We start from the raw sequence: 25,663 nt of genomic DNA on the forward strand, positions 1-25,663 counted from the left end.
ACTTTCTGTAGTACCCTGCTGTCCCTAAGGATGCCCTCACCTGCTGTTTGGTAACAGATTCAAGCCATGCCTGAATGGCTTCCACTTTGGCAGTTTCTGGCCTGATCTTACCACTCCCCACTCTATGTCCCAGGTAGGAGACTTCTGGAATACTCACCTGACATTGCTTGTATTAATAGTCAACCCTACCCTCTGTAGTCTGCCCAGCACCTCCCTGACATGTTGAAGGTGCTCTTGCCAGAAATGGCTATAGATGGCAATATCATCTAGGTAAGCAAGGGCAAACCCCTCTGCTTCTGCTAGGATATGATCTACCAGCCTCTGGAAAGTCACTGGGGCATTTTTCATCCCAAAGGGCATCTTTGTGAACCCATACAAGCCAAAAGGAGTCACAAAGGCTGACATCTCTCTAGCACAGGAAGTCAAGGGCACCTGCCAGTTACCCTTGGCAAGATCAATGGTGATAAGATACGTAGCCTCACCCAGCTGCTCTAGGGCCTCATCTGTCCTAGGCATGGGATACGCATCTGACTCTGTGTGACTATTTAATTTCCTGTAGTCCACACAGAACCTGGTGCTGCCATCCTAATTTGGCACCAACACCACTGGGGAGGCTCAGGGACTGTTCGACTCTTGAATTACCCCTAGTTCAAACATCTCCTGTATCTCCTCCCTCAGAGTCTGTTTGGCTCTTTCAGGCACCCTATAAGGGGCCTGCCTAACAGACATTTGGGGGCTTGTATCCACCTGGTGCTGCACCAGGTGGGTACACCCTGGTTTCCCAGTGAACACGTCCTCAAACTCCTGTAACACTGCTAGGATTTCTCGAACCTGGGTAGGAGATAGCTGTTGGGACATTGCTACCCCTTCCACTGAGGTGTCAGTCCGGGCCTCACTGAGGAGGACAGTCACCAGATCTCCCTGAGACTCCTCCTGCAATCCACTGCAAATACTCAGCACAAGGGCCTCCATATCATGGTAAGGTTTCAACATGTAAACATGGAACAATTTGTGCTCCTGCCTCCTGCCTAGCAGTTCTACCAGGTAGTTAACATCACTTACCTTGCTTACCACCTTGTAGGGTCCCTCCCAGGCTGCTTGCAGCTTGTTGTGTCTGACAGGAATGAGAACCATTACCTGCTGCCCTACAGCATACTCTCTAGCTCGAACATTCCTGTCATACCATACCTTTTTCTGTTGCTGGGTTTCTGTCAGGATCTCCTGGGCCAAGTCCATGAGTTCCCTCAGCCTTGTCCTGAGGTTTAGGACATATGCCACAATAGACTCCTTGTGAGATTCACACTCACCTTCCCACTCATCTCAAATTAAATCTAGAGGTCTCCTCACCCTATGCCCATACAGCAACTCAAAGGGTGAAAACCCTGTGGATTCCTGGGGAACCTCTCTGTAAGCAAACAGATGGGGCAAATATTTGTCCCACTCCCTCTTAAACTTGTCTGCAAATGCCCGTAGAATGGACCTAATTGTTGAGTTTAACCTCTCAACAAGACCATTAGTCTGGGGATGGAAGAGGCTGGTCTTCAGGTGCTTCACCCCACAGTACTTCTACAGACAAGCTAGCAGGTCTGACATGCAATTGGCACCTCTGTCAAGTCAGTATTTCTTTTGGGAAACCTACCCTGCTGAAAATCTCTAACAAAGCATTTGCCACCTTTTCTGCCTCAATGGAGGACAACGCCACTGCCTCAGGGTATCTTGTAGCATAATCTACTACCATTAGGATATACTTTTTCCCTGTGGAACTTGGGGTACTCAGAGGCCCCACAATATCCATAGCTACCCTCTGAAATGGCTCCTCAATCACAGGCAAAGGCATCAAAGGAGCTCTCACCTTGTCTCCTGCCTTGCTTACCTTTTGGTACTGTTAACAGGTCCTGCAGTGCCCTGTTACATCTCTGGAAATTCCAGGCCAATAAAAGTTCTACATAATATGTCTCTTTGTATGTTTTATGCCCATATGGCCTGCAAAGGGAATATCATGGGGTATGGCTAGAAGTGCCAGATGGTAGGCTCTAGGCACTACCAACTGCTGTATCCTCTCACCTTCTAGCCCTCCCTCAGGGGTCCACTCTCTATACAGTAACCCTTTGCACCAGTATACAGATTCATCCTTCCCTTGAGTATCAGGTGCCTCACTAGCTACTTGCCTCAGGCTTTGCAATGTAAGATCTGAGAGCTGAGACTGTCTCAACTCTCTCTTTGTAACCCCTTACCAGCTCTCCTTCCACAGGAAGTCTGGCATTCTCTGACGGTGCCTCACTGTCAGCCTGGGTACTACTACTCACCTCTACCTTTGCAGTCACTCTGTCCAAGGGAACATCAGTACCCACAAGCAGCTGCGGCTCACCTTCAGTCTCATGGCTACAAAGTAGCTCCCTTCCTGAAGTAACCACCTAACCAGTCCTGGCTGCAAGTATGCAGTCTGTCTAGGTCTCCCCCAGGCTACCAGACCCCCATGCTTGTCTTGATGCCTGACTGTGTGTAACTGCACAAACACATGGTACTACCTCATCAAAATCCTTCCCTATCAGGACATCTGCAGGATGGTAATTCAGTACCCCTGTTGTCTCAAGACAACCTACTATTGGCATTTTGTCTTTCCCATTTACTGGCTCTCTCACCTTTTGTTCCCCACCTAGCCTCTGTGGACATCTATATGCCACATGGCTCCACTGGTTGCATTCAAAACATTTAACCCTAGGTCCTGGACATGTACCTGGACTAGTGGCTTCCCCTGCTACTGGTAGATTCCCTTGGGCAGTCTGGGCTGCCCACCATGGGTTCCTTTAGACCCATGAGCAGTACTGGGGGTCCCTTTCCTGTGCAGGGATGCCATGCTAGCTAGGTATAGGTCTCCCTTCTTGCCCAACTCCTCTGAACTAGCACATTGTCTATCAGCTAACCAGATCCTCATGTCCTCAGGCAAAGTGCTAAGGGTTTGTTCCCTCAACAAAATGTCTGCCAGCCCTTCAATAGTGGTGACCTGACATTCACTTACCCACCTATGAAAATAAATGCTCAGTTCAGCAACATATTCACAGACACTTTATTTTGCCTTGTATCTATGCTCACAAAACTTTTTCCTAAAAGTTTCAGGTGTTAGCTTAAAAATTTCTAACAGACAATTCTTAACAGCAGTATAATCAAAAAATTCATGATCAGAAATTTTAGAGAACACAGCTACAGCTTTACCATGGAGTAAGGAGCTCAGGAACTGTACCCAGAACCTTTGGTCAACGTCATATTGCTTATATAACCTCCCACACATATGAATGAAACTATCAAAATTATCCCCCTTTGTAAACTGCAGAAGAAATTTAGTGACCTTTTGTGCTTCTGGGGTCCATTTACTCCCTTCCCTATTACCTCCATGACTCTGGTAAATCGTCAGCATCTCCTTTTCATGCTGTTTCTGCTTTTCGTTCTCCTCAGTTTCCAGGCATAGCAGTTTCTTATTTTCCTCAGCCTGTAGACATCTCAGTCACTCTGCTGCTTCTGTTTCCAAATCCCTAGCTTCCAGCTCAAGTCTCTTTAGCTCCAGATGAATTTTTAAGTCCTCTGCAGAAAGGTTGAGCTGTCCATTCTCTGAGTGCTGTACACCTCCACTGTCAGTCTGATAGCCCTCCAGATTGCTGTTTTCTGATGCAGCTGTGACCAAAGCTGCAATCATGTCTGCCTTAGTCAGGTTTCCATGTACCAGTCCCTTAACCTGGCACTTCTCAGCCAACTGGCTCCTTGTCAGCTTGCCATACTCCTCTGCTGATATACTTGCCTGCTCTCCCCGACTAACTAAGCTAACAAAGGAAAGAAAACAAGTATGATCTGAACGCTGAATATTCACTGTGTGGCTGATTTACAAAAATACCTTCAGTGATCACTGTACACAAGCTACAGGAATTCAATATCCAGACCACTACAAGCCAACCAATTAATATGTAGTGTGAGTATCCCACCACTGCCAAGCAATTAATATGTGATGCCCGTGGACTGGCCCAGTAATCAAGGAGCCTCAATCCTCACCACTAACACCAGTGAAGGGCGTCCACTTTGGGAAGGATGACAAATACACACACAGTAAAGTACAATTTAATACAATAAAGTACAATAAAGGGACCTATGCTTGTAGGACATGTAACCAGTGCAGTTACATGTCTAATAGCAATAGTTTTGTCCATCCTGACAGTGGAAGATCGTATAATTTTTCAGTTTATGCAGAATGCAAGTCAAGGGATTTAATATACCTAGCAGTCTGCACAAAATGTAATCATTTTTATGTAGGAAAGACAAATAGGACCCTTCGAGAAAGAGTTAGAGAACATGTCTATGCTATACACAGGGAAGATGATAGCAATGCGCTAGCTAGACATGTTATAAATGAAGGGAGTACACATGGTTTTAAATTTACTGTGATTGGGTTTGTATATAAAAACATTAGGCTAGGTGATCATAGAAACTACACTGAACAAAGAGAGATAAGGTGGATCATGAGGCTACAAGCAGATAGACTATCTGGTTTGAATGACAGGGTGTCCATGAAACCGTTCTTGATAGCAAGGGACAACAAGCATTAACATTGTTTATAAGCTATTAGTCTAGCGTTTTGCAGGATGGCTCACAAATCTATTAATAAACAACATATATATTTGATATATTTTATATTTTTATAGTATACATATATACATAAGCACGTTTTTTTAAATAGTGGAACATATAGTTTGAGATGTGTATATATGTTTTAAGCTGCATGATGCTGAAGCATCTATTATAAATTAAATATTTGTTTTTAATATAAAGAATCACAGAGGCTTTGAACATGAATTTCAGCCAGCAATTTTTTAGTTAATTTTTTAATCAATTAAGCACTGATATCATCAAGTAAGGAGCAATAATGATTGGTTGATGAAGTAACAGCAAAGGTATTTAAATGTAGAAATGGCTTAGCTTTTTTAACAGTCTGATGAAGCATTCAAGAGAATATGAAAGCGCTTACTGGATGTTTTATTGTTTTTGTTCTTTAGTTCAGTGTGTTTAATAAAAGGTCAAGCTTCTTATTGTCGTGTTGTGCCTCAAGAAAAGGTTATTTGGATTTTGAAACTACATTTTGCTCGACGCACTTTACCCTTTGTGGTTGATTTGTTTTGCTTAAAGTACAATTTCCCTTAAGAGCACACAGAGATCACAGTCAGTCTAGGGCTGGTTTCTCCCTCTCTCTTCGGATCCCCAATAAGACTCCCCAATGGCACATCTATAGGGTCCAGATCTTAGCCTAGTGATCAACTTAAAACCTCCAGCACCCTCTCTGTCCAACCTTTGCTTCATGTCTCTGCCCAAGTAGCTCACACATACACACACACACACACACACACACACACACACACACACACACACACACACACACACACACATACACACACACACACACACCCACACACTTTAAGATTTGATTTAGATACAAATACACAGACACTCCTGGGGAAGGCTGGCACAGGTTTTCCATCAGTGACCCTGTTCTGCATGGCTATAAGGTAATAATCACTGCCACCAACTACTAATATCGGCTACTATAAAGCCCTTACCAAAGGGTGTCCAATTATTACTGTGCAATATTATTGTTACCCAAATAGTAAGTGTGACCCAGGGCTAAAGGTAATGGAGTGACTTGGACAGTATCATTATATACATGCAATGTACTCTAGAGCTTAAATTATCTCTACACAAAACAGCCATGGTTGAAAGGTTTAAGAATAATAGTAAATAATAAAAACACAAGACAATACTTCTTACTACACAGTGCTAGCCATGAGTTTTGAGATCACAGGAAAATGCTTAAAATAATACAGTAGAATAGTTCTGACATCAATACAGAAAACAGATAGACTAACTTACTATTTTCTATTTATATCTAAGAGCAATCACAGTTCTGAATAAACTTACATATAGAGCAAAAGCAGAGTACTGGTGAGTTGTTGTCAACTTTAGACAAAATCCAAAATGCTCTCTGTCTCTGAGAAAGTCCTTTAAATTGATAATACATCCTGCTGACTCATTTTAGATTACATCATTCTTAACAATGCTCTGGTTTCTCAGGCTAACAGAAACTCTACATTAACACTTCTTAGTAAGCTTGCATCTGGTCAGGAAACCACAGTAGTTAAAGACATTATATATATGTAAAATTTTGCAATTAACTCTGTTCTTAAAACAATAGAAAGACTCTGCTGATTCAGACACCATGGCTCCGAGTTTGAGATCAAACAGTCATACAAGGCTTGCCTTATCAGCTTTCTTCCAGCAGAGTGCACTGTTGTTACATTTTTGTCGTTCAGCATTTAACACAATTTTCTTCCATTTAAGAAAAGAAGCCTGTGGCTTACATTAATATTCACAAATGACAGAATTATCTACAAAATTCTATCCAGCTAGGCTAGCAGCCTTCACATATCTTCACACTCACAATTCAAGGTATGTTTATATAGGCCATTATTAAGATCTTTAGTTTTAATAGACTATAAGTGTTCTGTTATCCATTTTTCCAACGTTCTAGTTGTCATTCCAACATAAAATGCCGAACATCCAGCGCTCTTACTAACGTAGACAATCCCAGCTGTTTTACATGTAAAGTGTTTATTTAAATATATAATATAATCAATATGTCCAAATGTAATATATGAACTTACATGTATAAACCTACATACCTTACATATTCCACATGTAAACATGCCTTTAGGTTTACTTGTATGTGGAATTTCTATATTGGTATTATCTCTCTGTAAATAATTTTTAAAACTAACATTTCTTTTATATACAAAATTTGGTCTTGAACCAATAGCCTTAAACAAATCTGGATTTCCTGCAAAAATATTCAGTTCACCTCTCTTTAACTTTTCCTGTATCAAATCATGGTCAACATGAGGTTGTTCCAGCAGATCTCTATATTTGTTACTATATTCATAGGTTCACAGGTAGGTACTAGGCTATTGGCCCTAGGGCCTATATAAGCCTAGCCAAATGGTACTCTGGCTTTTGCCACCCAAAAAAAATGTTTTTTTCTGTGACCCTGTCAAGCAAAGCCACAGAAATGATCCCAGGGTGAATTTCCTATCTCACATCCAATCATCAAGATTTTTCTTGAAGAGTGCTAATGAGGAGCTTTGTTTGATATAGATAGGTAGTTTGTTCCAGAGTATGGGAAGTCTCTGGGATAGGAATCTATCCCTCCAGCATGTTCTGTTTATTGTGGTGACAAGGTTTAGGTCCCTAGAGCATGTAGCTCGGAGGGATTGGAATTTCTTTAAGTGGAGCATGTCCATCAGCTCTGGGTTTGACATAGCTTTGTATGTTAGGCAGAGATCGCTTCTGAGTAGGCGATATGCGACAGAATAAAGCTGGAGTTTTTTTGAGACAGTCTGCATAGGGCATCTGTTTGAGGCTGGCAATCCTCTTTGTGAGGTATTTCTGTGCCCTATCCAGTTGTTGTAGATGTCTTGTGAGGTACATACCAAAAGAGGCGTTGTACTCTATAATGGGTCTAATGAGTGATGAATAGAGGGGAACAATTACCTCTTTTTTCCTGAATGAGAAACCTTTTGTGATGAGGTGTGCCATATAGAAGGATTTCCTGACTAATGTGGTGATGTGATTATCAAAGGAGAGACTACTATCTACCTGTTTCCCAAGGTCTCTTATCACACTTTTAGTGTTAAGTAGACTACCGCCTATGTGGTAGTTCATGGGTGCAGAGTTTCTACCAAAAGGGATGAGAATGCACTTTTTGGCATTGAACTTGAGGCCATGGCTTTGACACCAGGCATTTGCCTCAGTGAGGTCCTTTTGTAGAATGTCCACATTGTTAGCAGTTTTGATTATGGCTCCTAGTTTGCAGTCATCTGCGAACTTTGTAAGCCAAAGACCTTCTGTGTTAGCCTGTACTTCAGAGAAGTAGATACCAAACAGGAGAGGACTGAGGACTGAACCCTGTGGTACTCCACTTGTCACTGGCCTGAAGTTGGATTTAGAGTCTGCTACTTTCACAGTGTGGGTTCTGTCAGTATGCCAGCTGGCAACCCATCTTGTGACATAGGGATTTATCCCTAGTTTAGTGAGTTTATCTATAATTCCAGAGTGGGGGATGGTGTTGAAAGCCTTGGTGAAATCTAGATAGGCTGTGTGAACCACCTTACCCTCATCTACGGCTTTGGTGACCGCTTCAAAGAAGTCTATCAGGTTTAGGAGACATGATCTGCCTTTTACAGACCCGAACTGGGTAGGGTCCAGAGTTTGGAGATTACCAATGTCATTGTTTATAAGTTCCATGATGATACGTTCCATAGCCTTGCAGACCAGGCTCATCAGGATAATGGGGCGGTAGTTCCCGGGGTCCGTGGTGACTCCCCCTTTGTGGAGTGGGATAACCATTGCTGTGCACCATTCAGTGGGCACAAAGCCTGAGGTGAGGCTATGATTGAGCATGGTACTTAGGTGGGGTGCCAGTTCATTCTGTAGTTCATGTAGAATGCAGCCTGGGATGTTGCTCATTTCTGGGAAAACTGGCACCCCTCTTTTTTCTTGTCTTGGTGGACTTCCCAAGTTTTCTTTCCTTGTCATCTGATCCTTTTCTTTATATTCTTCCTTTTGTTTTTAGTACTTTCATTTGCTATCTGATTTTATCTGCTTCTGGTTTGATTTCCATTCCTGCATTATTTCAAAATGCTTTTGCTAAACTAAGCAAAAGTGCATCCTGTAAACCAGTAAAAATATTGGCTATGACCTATCACTAAGTTACTAAACAGAGTACGGTACCCCAATTACACTTTTAATAATGAAAGTTAAACATAAGAACATATCTCTTATATACCTGTAAAATAAACAGACATATGTCTAGTTTTGCCTTGTGTAGATATAATATTTATATTTCAATGCGACAAGAAAAAAGAGGGATGCCAGTTTTTCCAGAAATGAGCATAAGAAACAACTGCATTCTGCTTTACTGCTTGTTTGCAGATGTTTGCTAATACATTTTATTATTAGTTTGATTTAAAAAAAATTACACACAGTAAAATTAACTGGTCTTGGTGTAGCAGGAAAATAGTGGTGTTACTGCTGTGTACTCTGTGTCCAGATACATGCTGCATCAGACTGCAGAGCAGTTTTCGCTCTGCAAGAACTTAAAAGGAGTTAATGGATGTTTGCAGAAAGTCAGCAGCATGAATGAAGGCTTTCACTAACTGAATGTAAATAACCAAAACAAACCTCACAAGTATAACCCTATCAACAACTCTGTGTATGTGATTATGAAATACTGCACTGACAAGCAAAAGACTTACAAGGTTTCAATAATATATGGTAGACAATGTCATAAAATATAGTTACACTGAAGCCAGAATGCCCTCATTTCCTGACCTCCACCGTATGCAGTATATCAAGGAAGTATGTAGTATTCAGTTAACTGTCAGAGAGTGTGTGTGTGTGTGTGTGTGTGTGTGTGTGTGTGTGTGTGTGTGTGTGTGTGTGTGTGTGTGTGTATGTATGTAGGAGTCGACTGACATCATCACCCATGTATCACTACAGTATCCAGGCAGTGTGTATGATATACCTAGACAGAAAATAAATTTGCTGCAACATTAGTTTTATGTATCACAAACAATCATGCTGTGTACTACTGTATGTACCTTATGTATTCTTCACATAATGTGCTAACATACCTCAGCAAAGAAGCTTAAGTAGTGGTGGGATATGGCTGCTGGAAAGTCATAACTGTGAAGTATTTGACTGATACTGTTGTTGTTTGAATGTACCAGAGCATTTTCCAAAATCTATCACATTAGACACTGACAAAAATGCATGAAAATGTCAGTCATGCACCAAAGCCTATGAAATATAACCACGAAACCCATTCAAGGTTACATACCTCTCTGAGGATCTACCAGAATCTGTGTGTCTGAGGGAAATGTAATAATATGAAAAAAATGTGTGTGTGTGTGTGTGTGTGTGTGTGTGTGTGTGTGTGTGTGTGTGTGTGTGTGTGTGTATATATATATATATATATATATATATAAATATATATATACATATATATACATATATATATATATATATACATATATATATATATAATATATATATATGTGTGTGTGTGTATATATATATATATATATATATATATATATATATATATATATATATATATATATATATATATATATATATATATACATATGGCTCTCCTTTAAAAGAACAAAAGTACGGGCCATTAAATCTGACTTACCTGCTCACTATCCACCGAAACTTCATTTAAATGAAACAATGAACTGCCAAATTCCTTTCCCAGGGAAAGGAACCACTGGACGACCATGCAAATGAAACACAATGGAAAGACACGGTGCCCCCATACCCCCCTACTTAAATATACCAACTCCAAGATTGCACTACATGGAGAGAGGGCACAGTTCATCATGGTGTATAGTATACAATGTCTTATGAAACCTCTGTTTTGAAGAGACACAAAAGAGCTTATCTCACTGTTTGTGTTTTTATTTGTGAATTGCTTTTAATTATCAAACAGGGTTTTGAGTTCCTACCTGAGCTTCTATCACTTTTATTTTGTTTTTTATTTGTGATTCATGCGTGGTAGAGATTCTATGTGGTACAGTAATAATATACTGAGTTGATATACACTTTACTGTAGGTAGGGTGCCTTTAGAGTTGTACTGCTTTCTGTTTAGGATGGGTATTATTTATATTTGGGAACTTCAAAGCTTGTGCTGTTCAAAGGAACTGCGAAATGTTTTCAGGTATTCCACTCACTTTGCATTCAGCAGCTTGATGTACTGCTTCACTTTGACCATTTCTTTTCTACAGCACTGCCTCATTATTTTGGAATGTGGCCCAGTATGTCTAATGTTATAATAGACCAAAAATGCAGAAACGAAGTGCAAAATAAACTAGTAACCAAATTATCACTTCAGTAAAGGCACTCCCAAAATCACTCCAGGCTGAACATGTACCAAAGTTAAAATTTTAAAGAAGTCTGTGAGATCAGATGAAAGCGCTAAACAGCAATAAAATTTGCTAACTTTGGTATATATTCAGCCTTGATTGATTTTGGGAGTACCATTACAGAAGTGCATGTCTGATATTAAGCTAGAAATGCAAAGCAAATTCATCTTTGACAGTTACAAAGCTCACCTGAGTTTGGACCATGTGGATAGGACTGCTTCAATGGCTGCATGTTTGTATAAAACTGTTTAGTCTAAAGATTGCATTTCATGCAGTAGCTCACAGCAGAGGCACATGTGTAGTATGATTGTCTGAAGCTTTAACATTTCTGAAAGCATGTAGGTCAATTGAGGTAATCACAAAATAAACCACAGAAGATATAGGAAGAAAATAAAATAAGGAAAACAGATAAGCAAAATGCACAAATGAATGTTAACATAGACATGCATTAACCTACTTGAGACAAAATTCATGCATAGCAGGATATCTCATAAAAACATGGGCTGTAAAAATTAAAAAAAAAGGTTAAAAAACAGGAAGTGGATTTGAATATTATATGCAAAAGGTGTAACTAGCTGAGGTGATAAATGTTTATTGTTTGAACTTATGAGACTCAGAAAACTTGTTATAATTAACAAAGGCAGTTGTATAAAGCCAGCTATATGAAAGAAGCCATGTGCTACATATCTATCTATCTATCTATCTATCTATCTATCTATCTATCTATCTATCTATCTATCTAGCTATCTATATGATAAAGCTTCTTATAAAATGGCTTATAAATAGGATTTACTATTCAGCTCATGATAACTTCCTTTTAAATAAAAGGTAAGCACTACAACAGATGTTTGCATTTCCTATGTATTGGATGGGGGGGGGGGGGGGGCGGCAAATAAAGACTTTGTTAATATATTCCAAAAGAAATTCGCTAAAAATTTTGAGCAGGAAAGGAGAATTTCGTTTTCCACCTTAGCATCCTCTAGTTGAATAGTAAGCAGGACTTTATTATGCCTTTATCAAGGACATACCTCTCAAATGTACAGATTTTTGCAAAATGTCCAGATTTTTGTCTCATATTTTTGGTCCTTTTTTCATAAAATTGTGGATTTCTGGCAAATCATTGGCAAGTCATTAAAGATTATAGTCAGAAAATAAAGACAGACATTTGAGTTTCAGACTTAATACTCTTCAGAAAATTCATGCAAATGCAAAGTCTGCTATGCTATCAATTTTCTACATTTGTAAGAGCAATATTTAAAATTTGTCCCTAATTTTGGGCCTTTGTCCCACCATTATTTATGGCTTTGTCCAGATTTCTTGCTTTAAGAGGTTTAGAGGTATAATCAAGGATATGGAAATAAATAAAATTAAGCAAGTACATTCCTTTAAATAACAGTCTGAGTAGCTCTTAATTTCTATATGTATACATGTGTCGCTATGATTAATTATGTTTGAACCTTTTTGGATTCATCTCTAACATGGTATACATGAGCAAATTGTAATAAACCTACTTGATGGTGAATAGGTTAATGAGATTTTTGGCTTTTTCCAGACATTTTCTGGATCGTGTAGTATGATCCTTTTATGCTCTGTTAGAGCAAATTCTGAACACAGAACAATTCTCTTGTGCTTTGTATGTCTCTCTCTGGGTAAGACAGATAAAGCTAGGTGTATGCCACGGCACACACTTTTTAAAAGTAGTTTATCCATTTACAGCTGCAGCACTGGGTCACAGTAGTGTTAAATGTTAATAAAATCTTTTGAACTGGACAAGCAAAGCAGCTTTTAGCCATACTTGTTCAAATTAACTTATGCTCTCATATTTGAGCTTCTTAACCATGGCAGTGAATGCAACACATTCAATACTTTGATTAGTCTATATTGAAAAGCTAACCCTGTTTGCAGACATTCCTGGCTTCATTTGTGGAGGAGAGGTTACATTTTTGGGAACTTGCATAATAGTTCGAAAAAACCTAAATATGCCACTCCTAGGTAACCTGTAGGCCTTCATTCTTATAATAGTGGTGGTGCTGAGAGCTGCATCATGAATTAATGTACACACACACACACACACACACACACACACACACACACACACAAACAAGTAAACTAAACATGTAAATAGAAACTGAAGTATTTCTGAGCTTTCTTGCTCCCCTGTTTGATCCATGCATTCTACATTGGTGCCCAACATCTATCACAGTGGCTACCAGCCACTCTAATCCACCTTAGTCTATATCAATTTTACATTTTGGGGCCAGTGTGGATCCTAAGGGATCTTGGGGGCTGCACTGTCTACATTTGGCCTGGAGTGTTTACCTTATGGCTTTCCATTGTTGCTTCCCCATCGCTGAAGTTGTGTGGTTAATTTTAAGGGATGTGTGTGTTTAATGGAGACATGCAGCATCTTGCCCTGCCTCTGTAATAGCTTAGCCATTCAACACACTATTTACCTCTTGGACCACACTTTCCCATTGACAGCTTCCCCATCAGAGATCCTCATGGAGAAGACCCACATGATTGCCCTCACCATGGGATGGGCATGCCCCATCCCTCCCTCCCTGCCAGATGCTCAAGAGTCTAAGCCACCAATCAAACTTGGGTAGTCTGGGCCAGACTTAGGGCTTTATCTCTCTATGCCATGGTGCCGGCTAACACTGAAGCACTGACATATAAACCTGCACAAATTTATTGTGAAGTAATAACACATCAAAGGATAACTACAGAGGATGGTTATAGGCAAATGTAAAAACAGTAAAAGCAGACACTCAGATAAATGATTTGGTTATTGTGAAGCAATTTTTGAAAACATTATTCAGGTATCTTGAGATATGGGTATAGGAATATAAACCCACCACATATGAGACCATTGTGATCCTAATGGAAGAATACCTGTCAGCCCATTCTTCTGAACTGGTATGGTATGTCTTTTTACACATACAGTCTGATAGTGCATGCAAAGGTTTAAGTCTGTGAGCTGAAATTCCTGTGGCACAGGCTTTGATTCCCTTAGCCATCATTTACCTACTGTGTGACCTTGAGCAAGTCGCTTAACTAGAGATATTAATCCTAGTTCACCACTGAAAAGGAGCTGTGTGTCCAGTGAGTCTACCTGGTTAACAAATGGATATAATTATTACTATTATTATTATTACTATTATTAATGGTTGGAATTGAAGCTATAAAATCAGCCATACTGCAAAAATACAATGTCCTTTGTCTACTGTTATCCTTTATGAATATTGGATAAACCACTGAAGTATTTCATTTTTATACATAATTTTAGCTTTATTCACAAAATCAACCTGCCAATTTATGCTACACAAAAGTAACCATATATATTTTTTTATTTTTATTTTTATTTTACATTTGTTTACCGGGATAGTCCGACTGGATAAAGGTCCATTTACAGCGGAGGCCCGGGGAGAAAAGCTCCATAACATTTTAGTTCCAGTTTACAATGTGTTCACAAATCAAATGTTCAGACTCACCCACAAAAGGGTGGCCTAATGGTTAAGGTGTTTGCCTTACAAACACAAGGTGCAGCGTTTGAGTCTCACAATGGATAATTGGCTAGGCTTACAATGGCTCACAAGGGCAGTTAGCCTAGTACTAACCTATGAATCTACATAGATTCTGTACAATTTGTGATACGTTCAGAACATTTCAATAAGTTCAATCCTCAGATGATCAGACATCGATTATGTACAATTTATGATAAGTTCAGCACATCAAATGTTCAGGTATAGATTATGTACAGTTCACAATAATGTTCAGCAGATTGAAATAAATTGTTTTACATTGTCAAAACAATATACTATATATATATATATATATATATATATATATATATATATATATATATATCAGACAGTGAGAGTAGAAGTTGTGGTCAAAAGAGATATGTTTGAATGTTATGTGATGCATGGGCATATCCATTTATTCATGAGGTGGGCTTTTAGAGAGTTTTTAAAGATATCAACATGAGATAGTCCTTTTACTATTTCCACATAATTATTCATTATATATGATTTCAGAAGTTTGTTTACGAATTAGAGACAGTAATATTACCAGATTATGGTACAGAAAAAGACAGTGATACGCTTGTTTAGCTGTACTGTAGAAATACGTTGTAAACATTGCCATCTTAGAAATTAACTTGTTTGCAGCAGTTTCTGAGTTTAGTCAAAATAAGGAACATCCTTAAAATATCATCATGAATGCAAAATAAGCAAAAGTTGTCTCTGCAAGTTTGGAAGGTTGTTTTTGATTCACTTTAAAACTTTTTTACAGTGCATGGTTTGGCGAATGCATGCTGAATTTATACATACTTGATGAAAGCAGCATACCAAATTTAATTTCAGTCATAATTGATTCCATGTAATGAAAAACACTGCAACAAGTATTTTGTTGTTCTGCCACTTATTTGCTTTAACTCTGAAGCCACCATAAGGTAAAGAAAGGGACACAATTGTCTTTTAGCTATTGTTGATATAATCTGTTTAAGATGCTTAGCCAGATTCAAAAACATTTTGAGTATTATGCCAGACTTCATAAGAGGTCTTGAACAGCGTGAAATGATTCTGTTAGAAGAGATCGCAAAAAAAACATTTTTGTAAAGGAATACTCATGAATGACATATATTAGAAGCCCTGTGAGTACTTATGCAAAGGACAGATTGGATATGGTCTCTACATGGCCAGAATGACTCAGATGCTTTGGTGCAGATACAGCTAATGTAAGTGGAAACACACATGAATGCTGATAACATATGGTATGCATTATTAATTTCTCTGGGTAAATTTTGTGCACCAGAGTACAGATAAATGAGTGAGGCTGTGTTGTTTGGCTCTGTGCTAATGTGTACCGATGCATAACTTTGGCTCATTAAGGGTTTAGTTGCATCAGTACATGTTTCTAAGACAGGCTGATGATGTACAACCCTGAATGTCATCAAATACATGCAGCACAGCTCATCAAACTCCACACAGAAAGAATAGTATGGATTAAGCGATGCCACTAAATAGTGCCTGCTGTCATTATCATACACTGGATACTATAGTGACAGAAATGTCGACAACAAGTTTTAGCATACCAAAATATAACATTATTGAATATAAGGCAATACTTGTCAAGCATCTGGTTCAAAAGGTGTAATCACAAAAGTAAATGAGGATATATATGGTTAAAAATATTGAAGAAAAAACCCCAAAGATTTAAAAATATAAACAAAAGCAAAACGTTTACCTAGCTAAGCTCAGATTCATATCTTGTGAATATTATTGTAAAAGGTATTGTCTGACTATAAAAGAAGAAATATGCTAAAAAAAGCACAATAAATACTAAAATGCATAACATATATACTCTAAATAAGAGAGTTAAAATAATAAGTGAGCTAATATTTAATTTAAATAATATATGCAATTCATATAATATGTTGCATTCAAAAAGTATGACATAGTTGGAAGTAAATGTGTAACAAACAAATGCTAAATGTAGTACCAAAACAGTCCTGCTATATAAGGAAATGCTAGTGTTAGGAAATTAAATATGTGTAGCTTAAAAGTGATCATAGGATCATAAGATGTTACTGGGCTAATGGCCCTAGGGGTCTTACAAGCCTAGCCAAGTTCTACCCTTATTTCCATGATCAGCACCTATTGGCCCTGTTCAAGAGGGACACAGGTGGAATCCCCAGGGTGACTTTACAGTTATTCCATCCAGACAGAGGGCCAATGAGGTGCTCTATTTGACACGAAGTAGGAGTCTGTTCCAAAGGTGTGGTAACCTCTAGGAGACAAATATGTCCCTCCATCAGGTTCTATTAATGTCACATACCAGGTTAAGGTCTTTAGAGTGAGTAACCTGTGTACTATTTGACTTGCGGATATACAACATTTCCAATAAAGCAGGATCAGAGGTTGCCTTATATGCAAGGCAAGATTACCTCTGAGTAGTCTGTATGAAACAGAATAAAGTGACAGTGATTTCAGATGACCCACAAAGGACAGATGCTGAAGACCTTGACTTTTTCTTGTGAGGAACCTTTGTGGTCTCTCCAATTGCTGCAAGTACTTGGAAAGCTACATACCAAAAAGGGCATTGTACTCAATTATTGGCCTGATGAAGGAAGAGTACAGAGAGGTTATAACTTCTTTTTTTTCTGGAGGCAACATCCTTACTTATGAGATGAGCAATATAGAATGCCCTTCTTACCACTATGGAGATATGGTGATCAAAGGTTAAGTTGCTGTCAACCTGTGTGCCCAGGTCTCTCACCACTGGGTGCATAATTAGGGTGTTGCTACTTATGTGGTAGTTAGCAGGAACCTTGCTTTTACTGAAAGGGATGATAATATATTTTGCTTTGAATTTAAGGCCCAGACTTTGGCACCAATCATTTTTCTTTTTTATGTAAGACCCTCTTGTAGGATGTTGACATCATCTGGAGATTCTATGGCCACTCCCATAGAATCTCCAAATGATGTCAACATCCTGCAAGAGTGTCTTGTACAAACAAATGATTGATGCAATAAGCGAGTTGTAACCCTGCAGGTGAGACAATCATAGCCAATGCCATGAGGTAAAAACATTTATGATATGTAGATCTTAATGTCATCTTCTTGCTTTTACAAGTGAAACTGCATTCATTCTGCTGTTGTATTAATTTTTACTGTAAATTAACTTATAGACACTATGATAAAATGTAACTTCACTTGTTCTGCCTTTCTCTTTAAGTTTAAAAGACTAAGGAATGGTCAAAGGCAGCTATAGAAAGGATGATGTGAATTGTCTGAATTAAATGTGAGCATTTTTACTTAACTATATAAGATGGCCTGTCTGAGAACATTTCTATAAGGATTTATTTAATGATACAAATAGAGAAGTTAATTATTTTATCATCTCCTTGGGATACAGCTTGTCAAAGCTCCAACCAGACAAAACCACCAGTTTAAGATTTAAAAAAAATGTAGAGTGTAATCCCTCTGCTACTTTATGGGAGTTGCTTCAGTCCCATATGTTCTTATTTACATGCACTATCTCCACAGGTGCAGAAATGTAGAGAAAATGAAAAGCTCCAAAAATCTGGTTCAGTGGCAGACAAAAAGTGAATCCATGATGCCAGTGACTGTCAACTACAAACGTCAATCAAAAATTCACAAGTCATGGATGTATATTCAACAAGCTGTAACATCATTCCACTGACACTTGACCGAGTGATGGAGACGCAATTTGTATTCAGCTGACAAGATTATTGTTTTTTAGGCTATATGTTATGTTGATGCTTATATAAGAAAAGAAGGTAAAGCCAGCATTCCAAACTATTCAGTTCTTTTTACCTTTCTACCAATAGGATGTCCTTATTACACAGTACATTTCTTTCTCACATCAGGCTGTTATATTAGATACAGCTCTTTTTTACATTACCCTGTCATATTATATATCTTAAACAGCAAGACACTAAATCAAGTATTTATCAGATTATTGTTATAGCACTGTTAATATGCACTGATTCAACTATTTGTGTGGAAATTACCATACTGGTAATAATACTTCCTGTGGGTCCAGTAAGTGACAGTAGTAACTTCTTAAAAAGGAGAGAACATAGATTATAGACTCTTTGGGGAATGTTCATGCAGAAAAACAGATCATGACGAATAGCTCCAGTGGACAGATAAGAAAGGTAAAGAGATAAAACACAATGGTAAAAAATACACCAAATTCAGACTGCTACACAGTTTCGAACATCACTAATGTGAAGTGAAAGATATGCCATTGTGTGTTCCTACTGGGCATTCTTTTAGAAGTTCAAGATTCATAGGTTCATAGGTTCATAGGTTCATAGGTTGGTACTAGGCTATCGGCCCCAGGGCCTATACAAGCCTAGCCATAACAATTCCCTGGATATTTATTTCCGCAATATCTACTTCCCTGGACCCCTGTCTAGCAGGGTGATTGACGTGATCCCTTGGGTGAATTTCCTGTCTCCCATCCAATTGTCAAGGTTCCTTTTGAAGAGGGCCAAGGAGGATCTCTGCTTGACATGTATGGGCAGTCTATTCTAGAGTATGGGGTGTCTCTTGGTTAGGAACCTATCCCTCCAGCATGTTTTGTTCATTGTGATGACAAGGTTTAGATCCCTGGAGCGTGTGGCTCTGAGGGATCGGGATTTCTTTAAGTGGAGCACGTCCAACAGCTCAGGGTTTGACATGGCCTTGTATGGTAACCAGAGATTGCCTCTGAGTAGATGATATGCCACAGAGTATAGCTGGAGTTTTTTTAGATGGTCAGCACAGGGCATCTGCTTTAGGCCTGTGATTCTTTTAGTGAGATATTTCTGTGGCCTTTCCAGCTGTTGCAGATGTCTTGCGAGGTACATACCAATCTGGGTGTTGTACTCTATAATGGGTCTAATGAGGGATAAGTACAGTGGGACAATGACCTCCTTTTTCTGGATGAAAAGCCCTTAGTGATGAAGTGTGCCACATAGAAGGATTTCCTGACTGTTGTGGTGATGTGGTTATTGAAGGTGAGACCACTGTCCACCTGTGTCCCTAAGTCTCATCACACTTTCGGTGTTTAGTGTACTGCCACCTATGTGATAATTCATGGGTACATGGTTTTTCCCAAAGAGGATAACTATACATTTCTTGGCATTAAGCTTGATCTCATGGCTCTGGCACCAAGCATCTGTTTCTGTAAGGCATTTTGTAGAATATCCACATCATTTGGGGATTCAATAATGGCTCATAGTTTGCAGTCATCTGCAAACATTGTTAGCCAGAGTCCCTTAGTGTTGGCCTGTACTTCAGAGAAGTAGATGCCAAATAAGAGCGATCCCAGGACTGAACCCTGAGGTACTCCACTTGTCACTTGTCTGGAGCTGGATTTGAAGTCAGCTACTTTTGCAGTCTGGGTTCTGTCAGTAAGCCAGTTGGCAACCCATTGAGTGATGTAGAGATTTATTCCCAGCTTAGTAGGTTTATCTATGATTCCAGAATGGGGGATGACGTTGAAGGCCTTGGCATGGTCCAGATAGGCTGTGTGGACTGCCTTACCCACCTCCGCAGCTCTGGAGACTGATTTGAAGAAGTCAATCAGGTTCAGAAGACAAGATCAGCCCTTCACAAACCCAAAATGGGTGGGGTCCAGTGTTTGAAGGTTGCCAATGTCTTTGTTTATACGTTCCATGATAATACGTTCCATGCCCTTACAGATCAGGCTCATCAGACTGATGGGACAGTAGTTCTCAGGATCCAATGTGGATCCCCCCTTGTGGAGTGGGATAACTGTAGCTGTGCGCCACTCAGTGGGCACGAAGCCTCAATAGTGAAAATCCTGAAACTCTGAATAATTAAGTATTATTCTGCAGGTGAAGCAGCAAAGTGCAAGACTATAACCCATTAAAAGCAATTTCCCAAGCCACTCTGCACCCTCAGTGCAGAAGATGCACCCCCCACAGCCCCACTACATATGCATATAACTATATATATATATATATATATATATATATATATATATATATAATGTATGTATATATATATATATATATATATATATATATATATATATATATATACATAAATATATATATATATATATATATATATATATGTAGATATATATATATATATACATAAATATATATATATATGTAAAACTAAATATATATATATATATATATATATATATATATATATATAGGTTGATGTCAGATGATCTAGTTTTCAGAAACTCGAAACTCATAAGACTGAGACCATATGACTGAGTTTCCAAAAACCTGAACATCAAAAAAAAAAAACCCTCAAAAATCTACCTTTTTTATGGTTACCCCATCCCCACCCCTGCAAATTATATATATACCAGTTCCAAGACTGCAATGCAGTCAGGAAAATGGTAAATTTCCTGATTCACACTGTACAGCAATCTCCATTTAAAAACACTGAGTTTTTAAAAACTCATTCATATGATCTCAACCCTATGAATTTCGTGTTTCTGAAAACTCAGTCAAATGACTGGCACTCATATGTGTGTGTGTGTGTGTGTGTGTGTGTGTGTGTGTGTGTGTGTGTGTGTGTGTGTGTGTGTGTGTCTGTGTATATATATATATATATATATATATATATATATATATATTTTATACATACATATATATATATATATATATATATATATATTTATATATATATATATATATATATATATATATATATATATATATATATATATATTTTATATATATATATATATATATATATATGTATATATATACAGACACAGGTCTGCTTCAGTAGACTGAAACTACACTTAATTGAAACTTACTTTACTGAGATGACATCACTGAAGTTTGAATAAACTGAAGCTTCATGTTACCACATTTTTTACAAGGAATGGAGGCACTTGGCCAACGTTCAATGTAAAAACACGCTGCACTATGTCAAACCCACCCAGGTGTATCGTTACTATATATGTATATAAGCAATTCCGTGAGCTCTGTACCAGGGCTTGGGAGATTTCCCTGAGATACAGCAATTCAGACTAAGCACATATTTTTGAAGGTTCTGCCACAAGTGCCCAAGTCCCAAGAGCTCAGACATCACTATCTCCCACCCAGGGACTCTGCTATTTTGTTGCTCACACAGCTAGCCTCTCATGCATGAACACATCTGCATGTTAAAGTGAGGTGAGTCAGTCATGGGGAGAGAGTGGAGCTGCCACACCTCACCCTAACCCAGTGTGGCAGCCATGGTGAGGGATTGGGATGGGGAGTGGAAGTGCAGGTTAGGATTTCACACAACAGTCACGTGTGGGATTTAGGTTTAGGGAAGAAGAAGTGTTAAATTTAGGAAGTAGGAGAGCAGTTTAGAGTTGGGGAGTGATTGGAGAAGTTAGTGTTAAGGAGTGGGAAGGGAATTTTAGATTTATGGAGCAAGAGCAGACTTCAGGGTTAGAGAGGCATTAGGGATTTTATGTTTAGGGAGCAGGAAAGGAGTTTTAGGTTTTGAGACTGTGAGGTGAGTTTAGGTTAGGGAAAGGGATTGAAGTTTTAGGTTTAGGGACAGATAGGGGACTTCAGGTTTAGTAATAGGAGTGCTATGGTTAGGGTTAGGGACTGGATGGGGATTTTAGGATTTGAGTTATGGTTCTGGTAGGGCTATGTAGATTAGTAGGGTCAGGTGGATGGAGAGCTAGGTAATTCACTAGGATTAGGCTAGTGGAAGTTAGCACAGTTCCCAGTTATAGCTAGGAGCACTCAAGCACCTGTAGTACACCCATTTCTCCATGATCACACTTAATATCTCAGAGTTTCAGGACTCACAAAATTAGGTGTCAAAAATACAATGAGAACCCAACGTTACTACAGAGGAGACCTGCTATAAATGAAGATGCCTTTGCTAAATAACCAGAAAGATAATTTTCTTGTAATGCAGAGGATGCTTACTTTTTAATGTGATATGAAATGAATCTACATTGTTATCATGCTTTATATCTGTTTTTTTGATTGGAATTTGATATTTCTTTGGCATTGTGAAACTTATCTTTTACTAGAGCATAATTTGGTTTCTAGAGGACAGAAGCAAATCTGTGGGAAGGTATTACCATAGTAAGTATAAAAGTCTTGTAAATCTTGTCTTTAAGAAATCAGTGCACCTTTACAAAAAATGAATTGCTTTACAAATACTTTTATATCTTTCTGCTTTTAACATGGTGGATAAATAAAAATGCTGGCTAGAAAACAATAGATTCTGTAAGTCCTTACAGCTTAGTGTTTTAAAATGAACAAGTAAAACACATTCATTTAACATTAGTGTAAAGAAATTGAGATTAATTATTGGATGACATGAAATAGGCATGAGAAAAATGCCCTGGCCTGTCACCTTTTGAGGTCAAGCTTTCAGCTTGCATCACAGTCACAGGAGAGCAAAATTAGATTGTGTCAGTGGAATTCATTACCTGTTGGCAACAGTACATCTACATCACAGATAACAAAACCACACTGTAGACTAATGACTCAGTCAGGTTATAATCCCAAGAGGGCTATCGTAAAAGCTCTTCTGGGAGGAAGATAAGTAAACACATTATCAAACCCAAAGCATATAAAGCTCTCGTGAAGAATACATGCTCTACATAACATAAGATTCTTTTGACCCGCTGAGGTTTAAAGAGGTTAATGAAGCAGGAAGTTGGGCAACCCAAACAATAATGAACGTGGATGTAAGTGCTACAATTTACATGGTAAGGAATACTCATTTATGTCACACTATAATGGACTTCATTTGATTAACATCCATTCGTTCCACTGTATGCTCCAGCAGCTATGAGCATAATAATTAATCACAGATGAAAAATGGTGCTTGAGAGAGTTAGTGGTGCCTCAACCTTTTGTGCACTCATTTAATATAATCGGCTTGATGAAATTTTATTCAGTGCTCACAGTCCTGATGGAGACACAGTGTGACTCTGCACCATTAAGAGTTTACTGGAATAAAGATTAAAAAAAAGTTCTGCTTTCATTTTTCAAGCATGATTTATTTACTGTCCGACACATAGGCCCTATAAACATCAGCAGTACTCACATAATACTAAAAAGGAGTTTTCTTTTATATGAATAATGTTATTTAAATGTTTATTACATAATGATTATCAGGCATATATGTTTAACCTAATCCAGACCCTGCACACTGACATCACTTACATTAATGTTGGTGGGAGGTGTGGAAATGGATGCAATAAAGGTTCCCATTTGGAAGTGCTGAAAACTCAGATTGGTGTATGAGACAGGTGTTCTGCATGCAGCATGGATTATAATTATAGTTTTAAAAACTCTTAAAGCAACTGCCCTGGAATTAAGCAATAGTTCATACCCAAAGGAAGGGAACTAAATGACTGTACATAAAGCAAATGAAAAAGAAATATGGGACAAAAAGTGTTATCAAGCATCTAGCAGGGGGATCATGTTTAACATACCAAGTTTACTCCCTGTGCAAGTCTGAAGGGGTAGAAAACATGAAGGAAAGAATGCTTTTTGCTTGCACTACAATATAAGAGAACCGTGAGACAGCCAGTGTAAAAGGTTGTAAAATCAAAGCCACTCCCAACAGTGTTCTGGTATTTTTGTACATAACAGCTGCTGACCATGCCTAAAAGGCCATCAGACAACAGCACTGGAAATTAAGAATGAAACACTGGAGAAATAAATTGTACAATACAGCACTTTGAGAAGCTTTTGCACTATGTCATGGTAGCCAGACTGTAGATCAAAGCACAAACCCAAGCGATCTGAACAAAGCAATAAACAGACTGCATGATCCAATGCGCACAGTTGAAGAAGTTGCAGCTCTAATACTGAATGCCACTGTATTTTCTGTTTTGGATGCAAAGAGTTTATTTTGGCAAGTGGTCATCATCATCATCATCATCATCATCATCATCTTCTTTCGGCTGTCCCTGTTAGGGGTCGCCACAGCGGATCACCTGTTTCCATTTCTTCCTATCCTCTGCATCTTGCTCTTTCACACCAACCGCCTGCATGTCCTCTCTCACCACATCCATAAACCTCATCTTAGGCCTTCCTCTTTTCCTCTTACCTGGTAGCTCCATCCTTAGCATCCTTTTCCCAATATACCCAGCATCCCTCCTCAGCACATGTCCAAACCAATGCAATCTCGCCTCTCTTGCTTTGTCTCCAAACTGTCCAACCTGAGCTGACCCTCTAATATACTGATTCCTAATCCTGTCCATCTTAGTCACACCCAGTGCAAATCTTAACATCTTTAACTCTGCCACATCCAGCTCTGACTCCTGCCTTTTCGACAATGCTACCGTCTCCAATCCATATAACATAGCTGGTCTCACTACCCTCTTGTAGACCTTCCCTTTCACTCTTATTGGTACCCGTCTGTCACAAATCACTCCTGACACTCTTCTCCACCCATTCCACCATGCCTGTACTCTCTTCTTCACCTCTCTTCCACACTCACCATTACTCTGAACTGTTGATCCCAAGTACTTAAACTCATCCACCTTTACCAACTCCACTCCCTGCATCCTCACCATTCCTCTACCCTCCCTCTCATTTACACACATATATTCTATCTTAGCCCTGCTGACCTTCATTCCTCTCCTCTCTAAAGCATATCTCCACCTCTTCAGGGTCTCCTCAACCTGGTCCCTACTCTCACTACATATCACAATGTCATCTGCAAACATCATAGTCCACAGGGCCTCCTGTCTAATCTCATCTGTTAACCTGTCCATCACCACTGCAAGTGATGCTGGAACACAAATCCTAATTTCTAACTACTTTTGGTACTCCATTTGGCAGATGCAGATTCCTAAGGATGTCATTTGGAATAGATTCTGCAAGTAAAGTCTTTCAAAGTGCAATGGAGCAAATTTTTTCAGGTTATCCTTGTGCCAGAATAGTAGACGATCAATTGGTTGTAGGCAATGGTGAAGCAGAGCATGACAGAAACCTCAAAAAAGTTCTAGACAGAGCACGTGAAGTAAACTTGAAGCTCAATCCTCTAAAGTGCAAATTCCAGAAATTACATATGTAGGACATTTGTTTACGAGTACAGGCTTGAGACCAGACCTGACCAAGCAAGCAGCTATTCTTGAGATGTCAGCACCAGATAATGTACAA

The sequence above is a fragment of the Protopterus annectens genome, chromosome 17.part0 (genome assembly GCF_019279795.1).
Source record: "Protopterus annectens isolate FY-2018-M chromosome 17.part0, PAN1.0, whole genome shotgun sequence".
In the NCBI taxonomy this organism is placed as follows: domain Eukaryota; kingdom Metazoa; phylum Chordata; order Ceratodontiformes; family Protopteridae; genus Protopterus; species Protopterus annectens.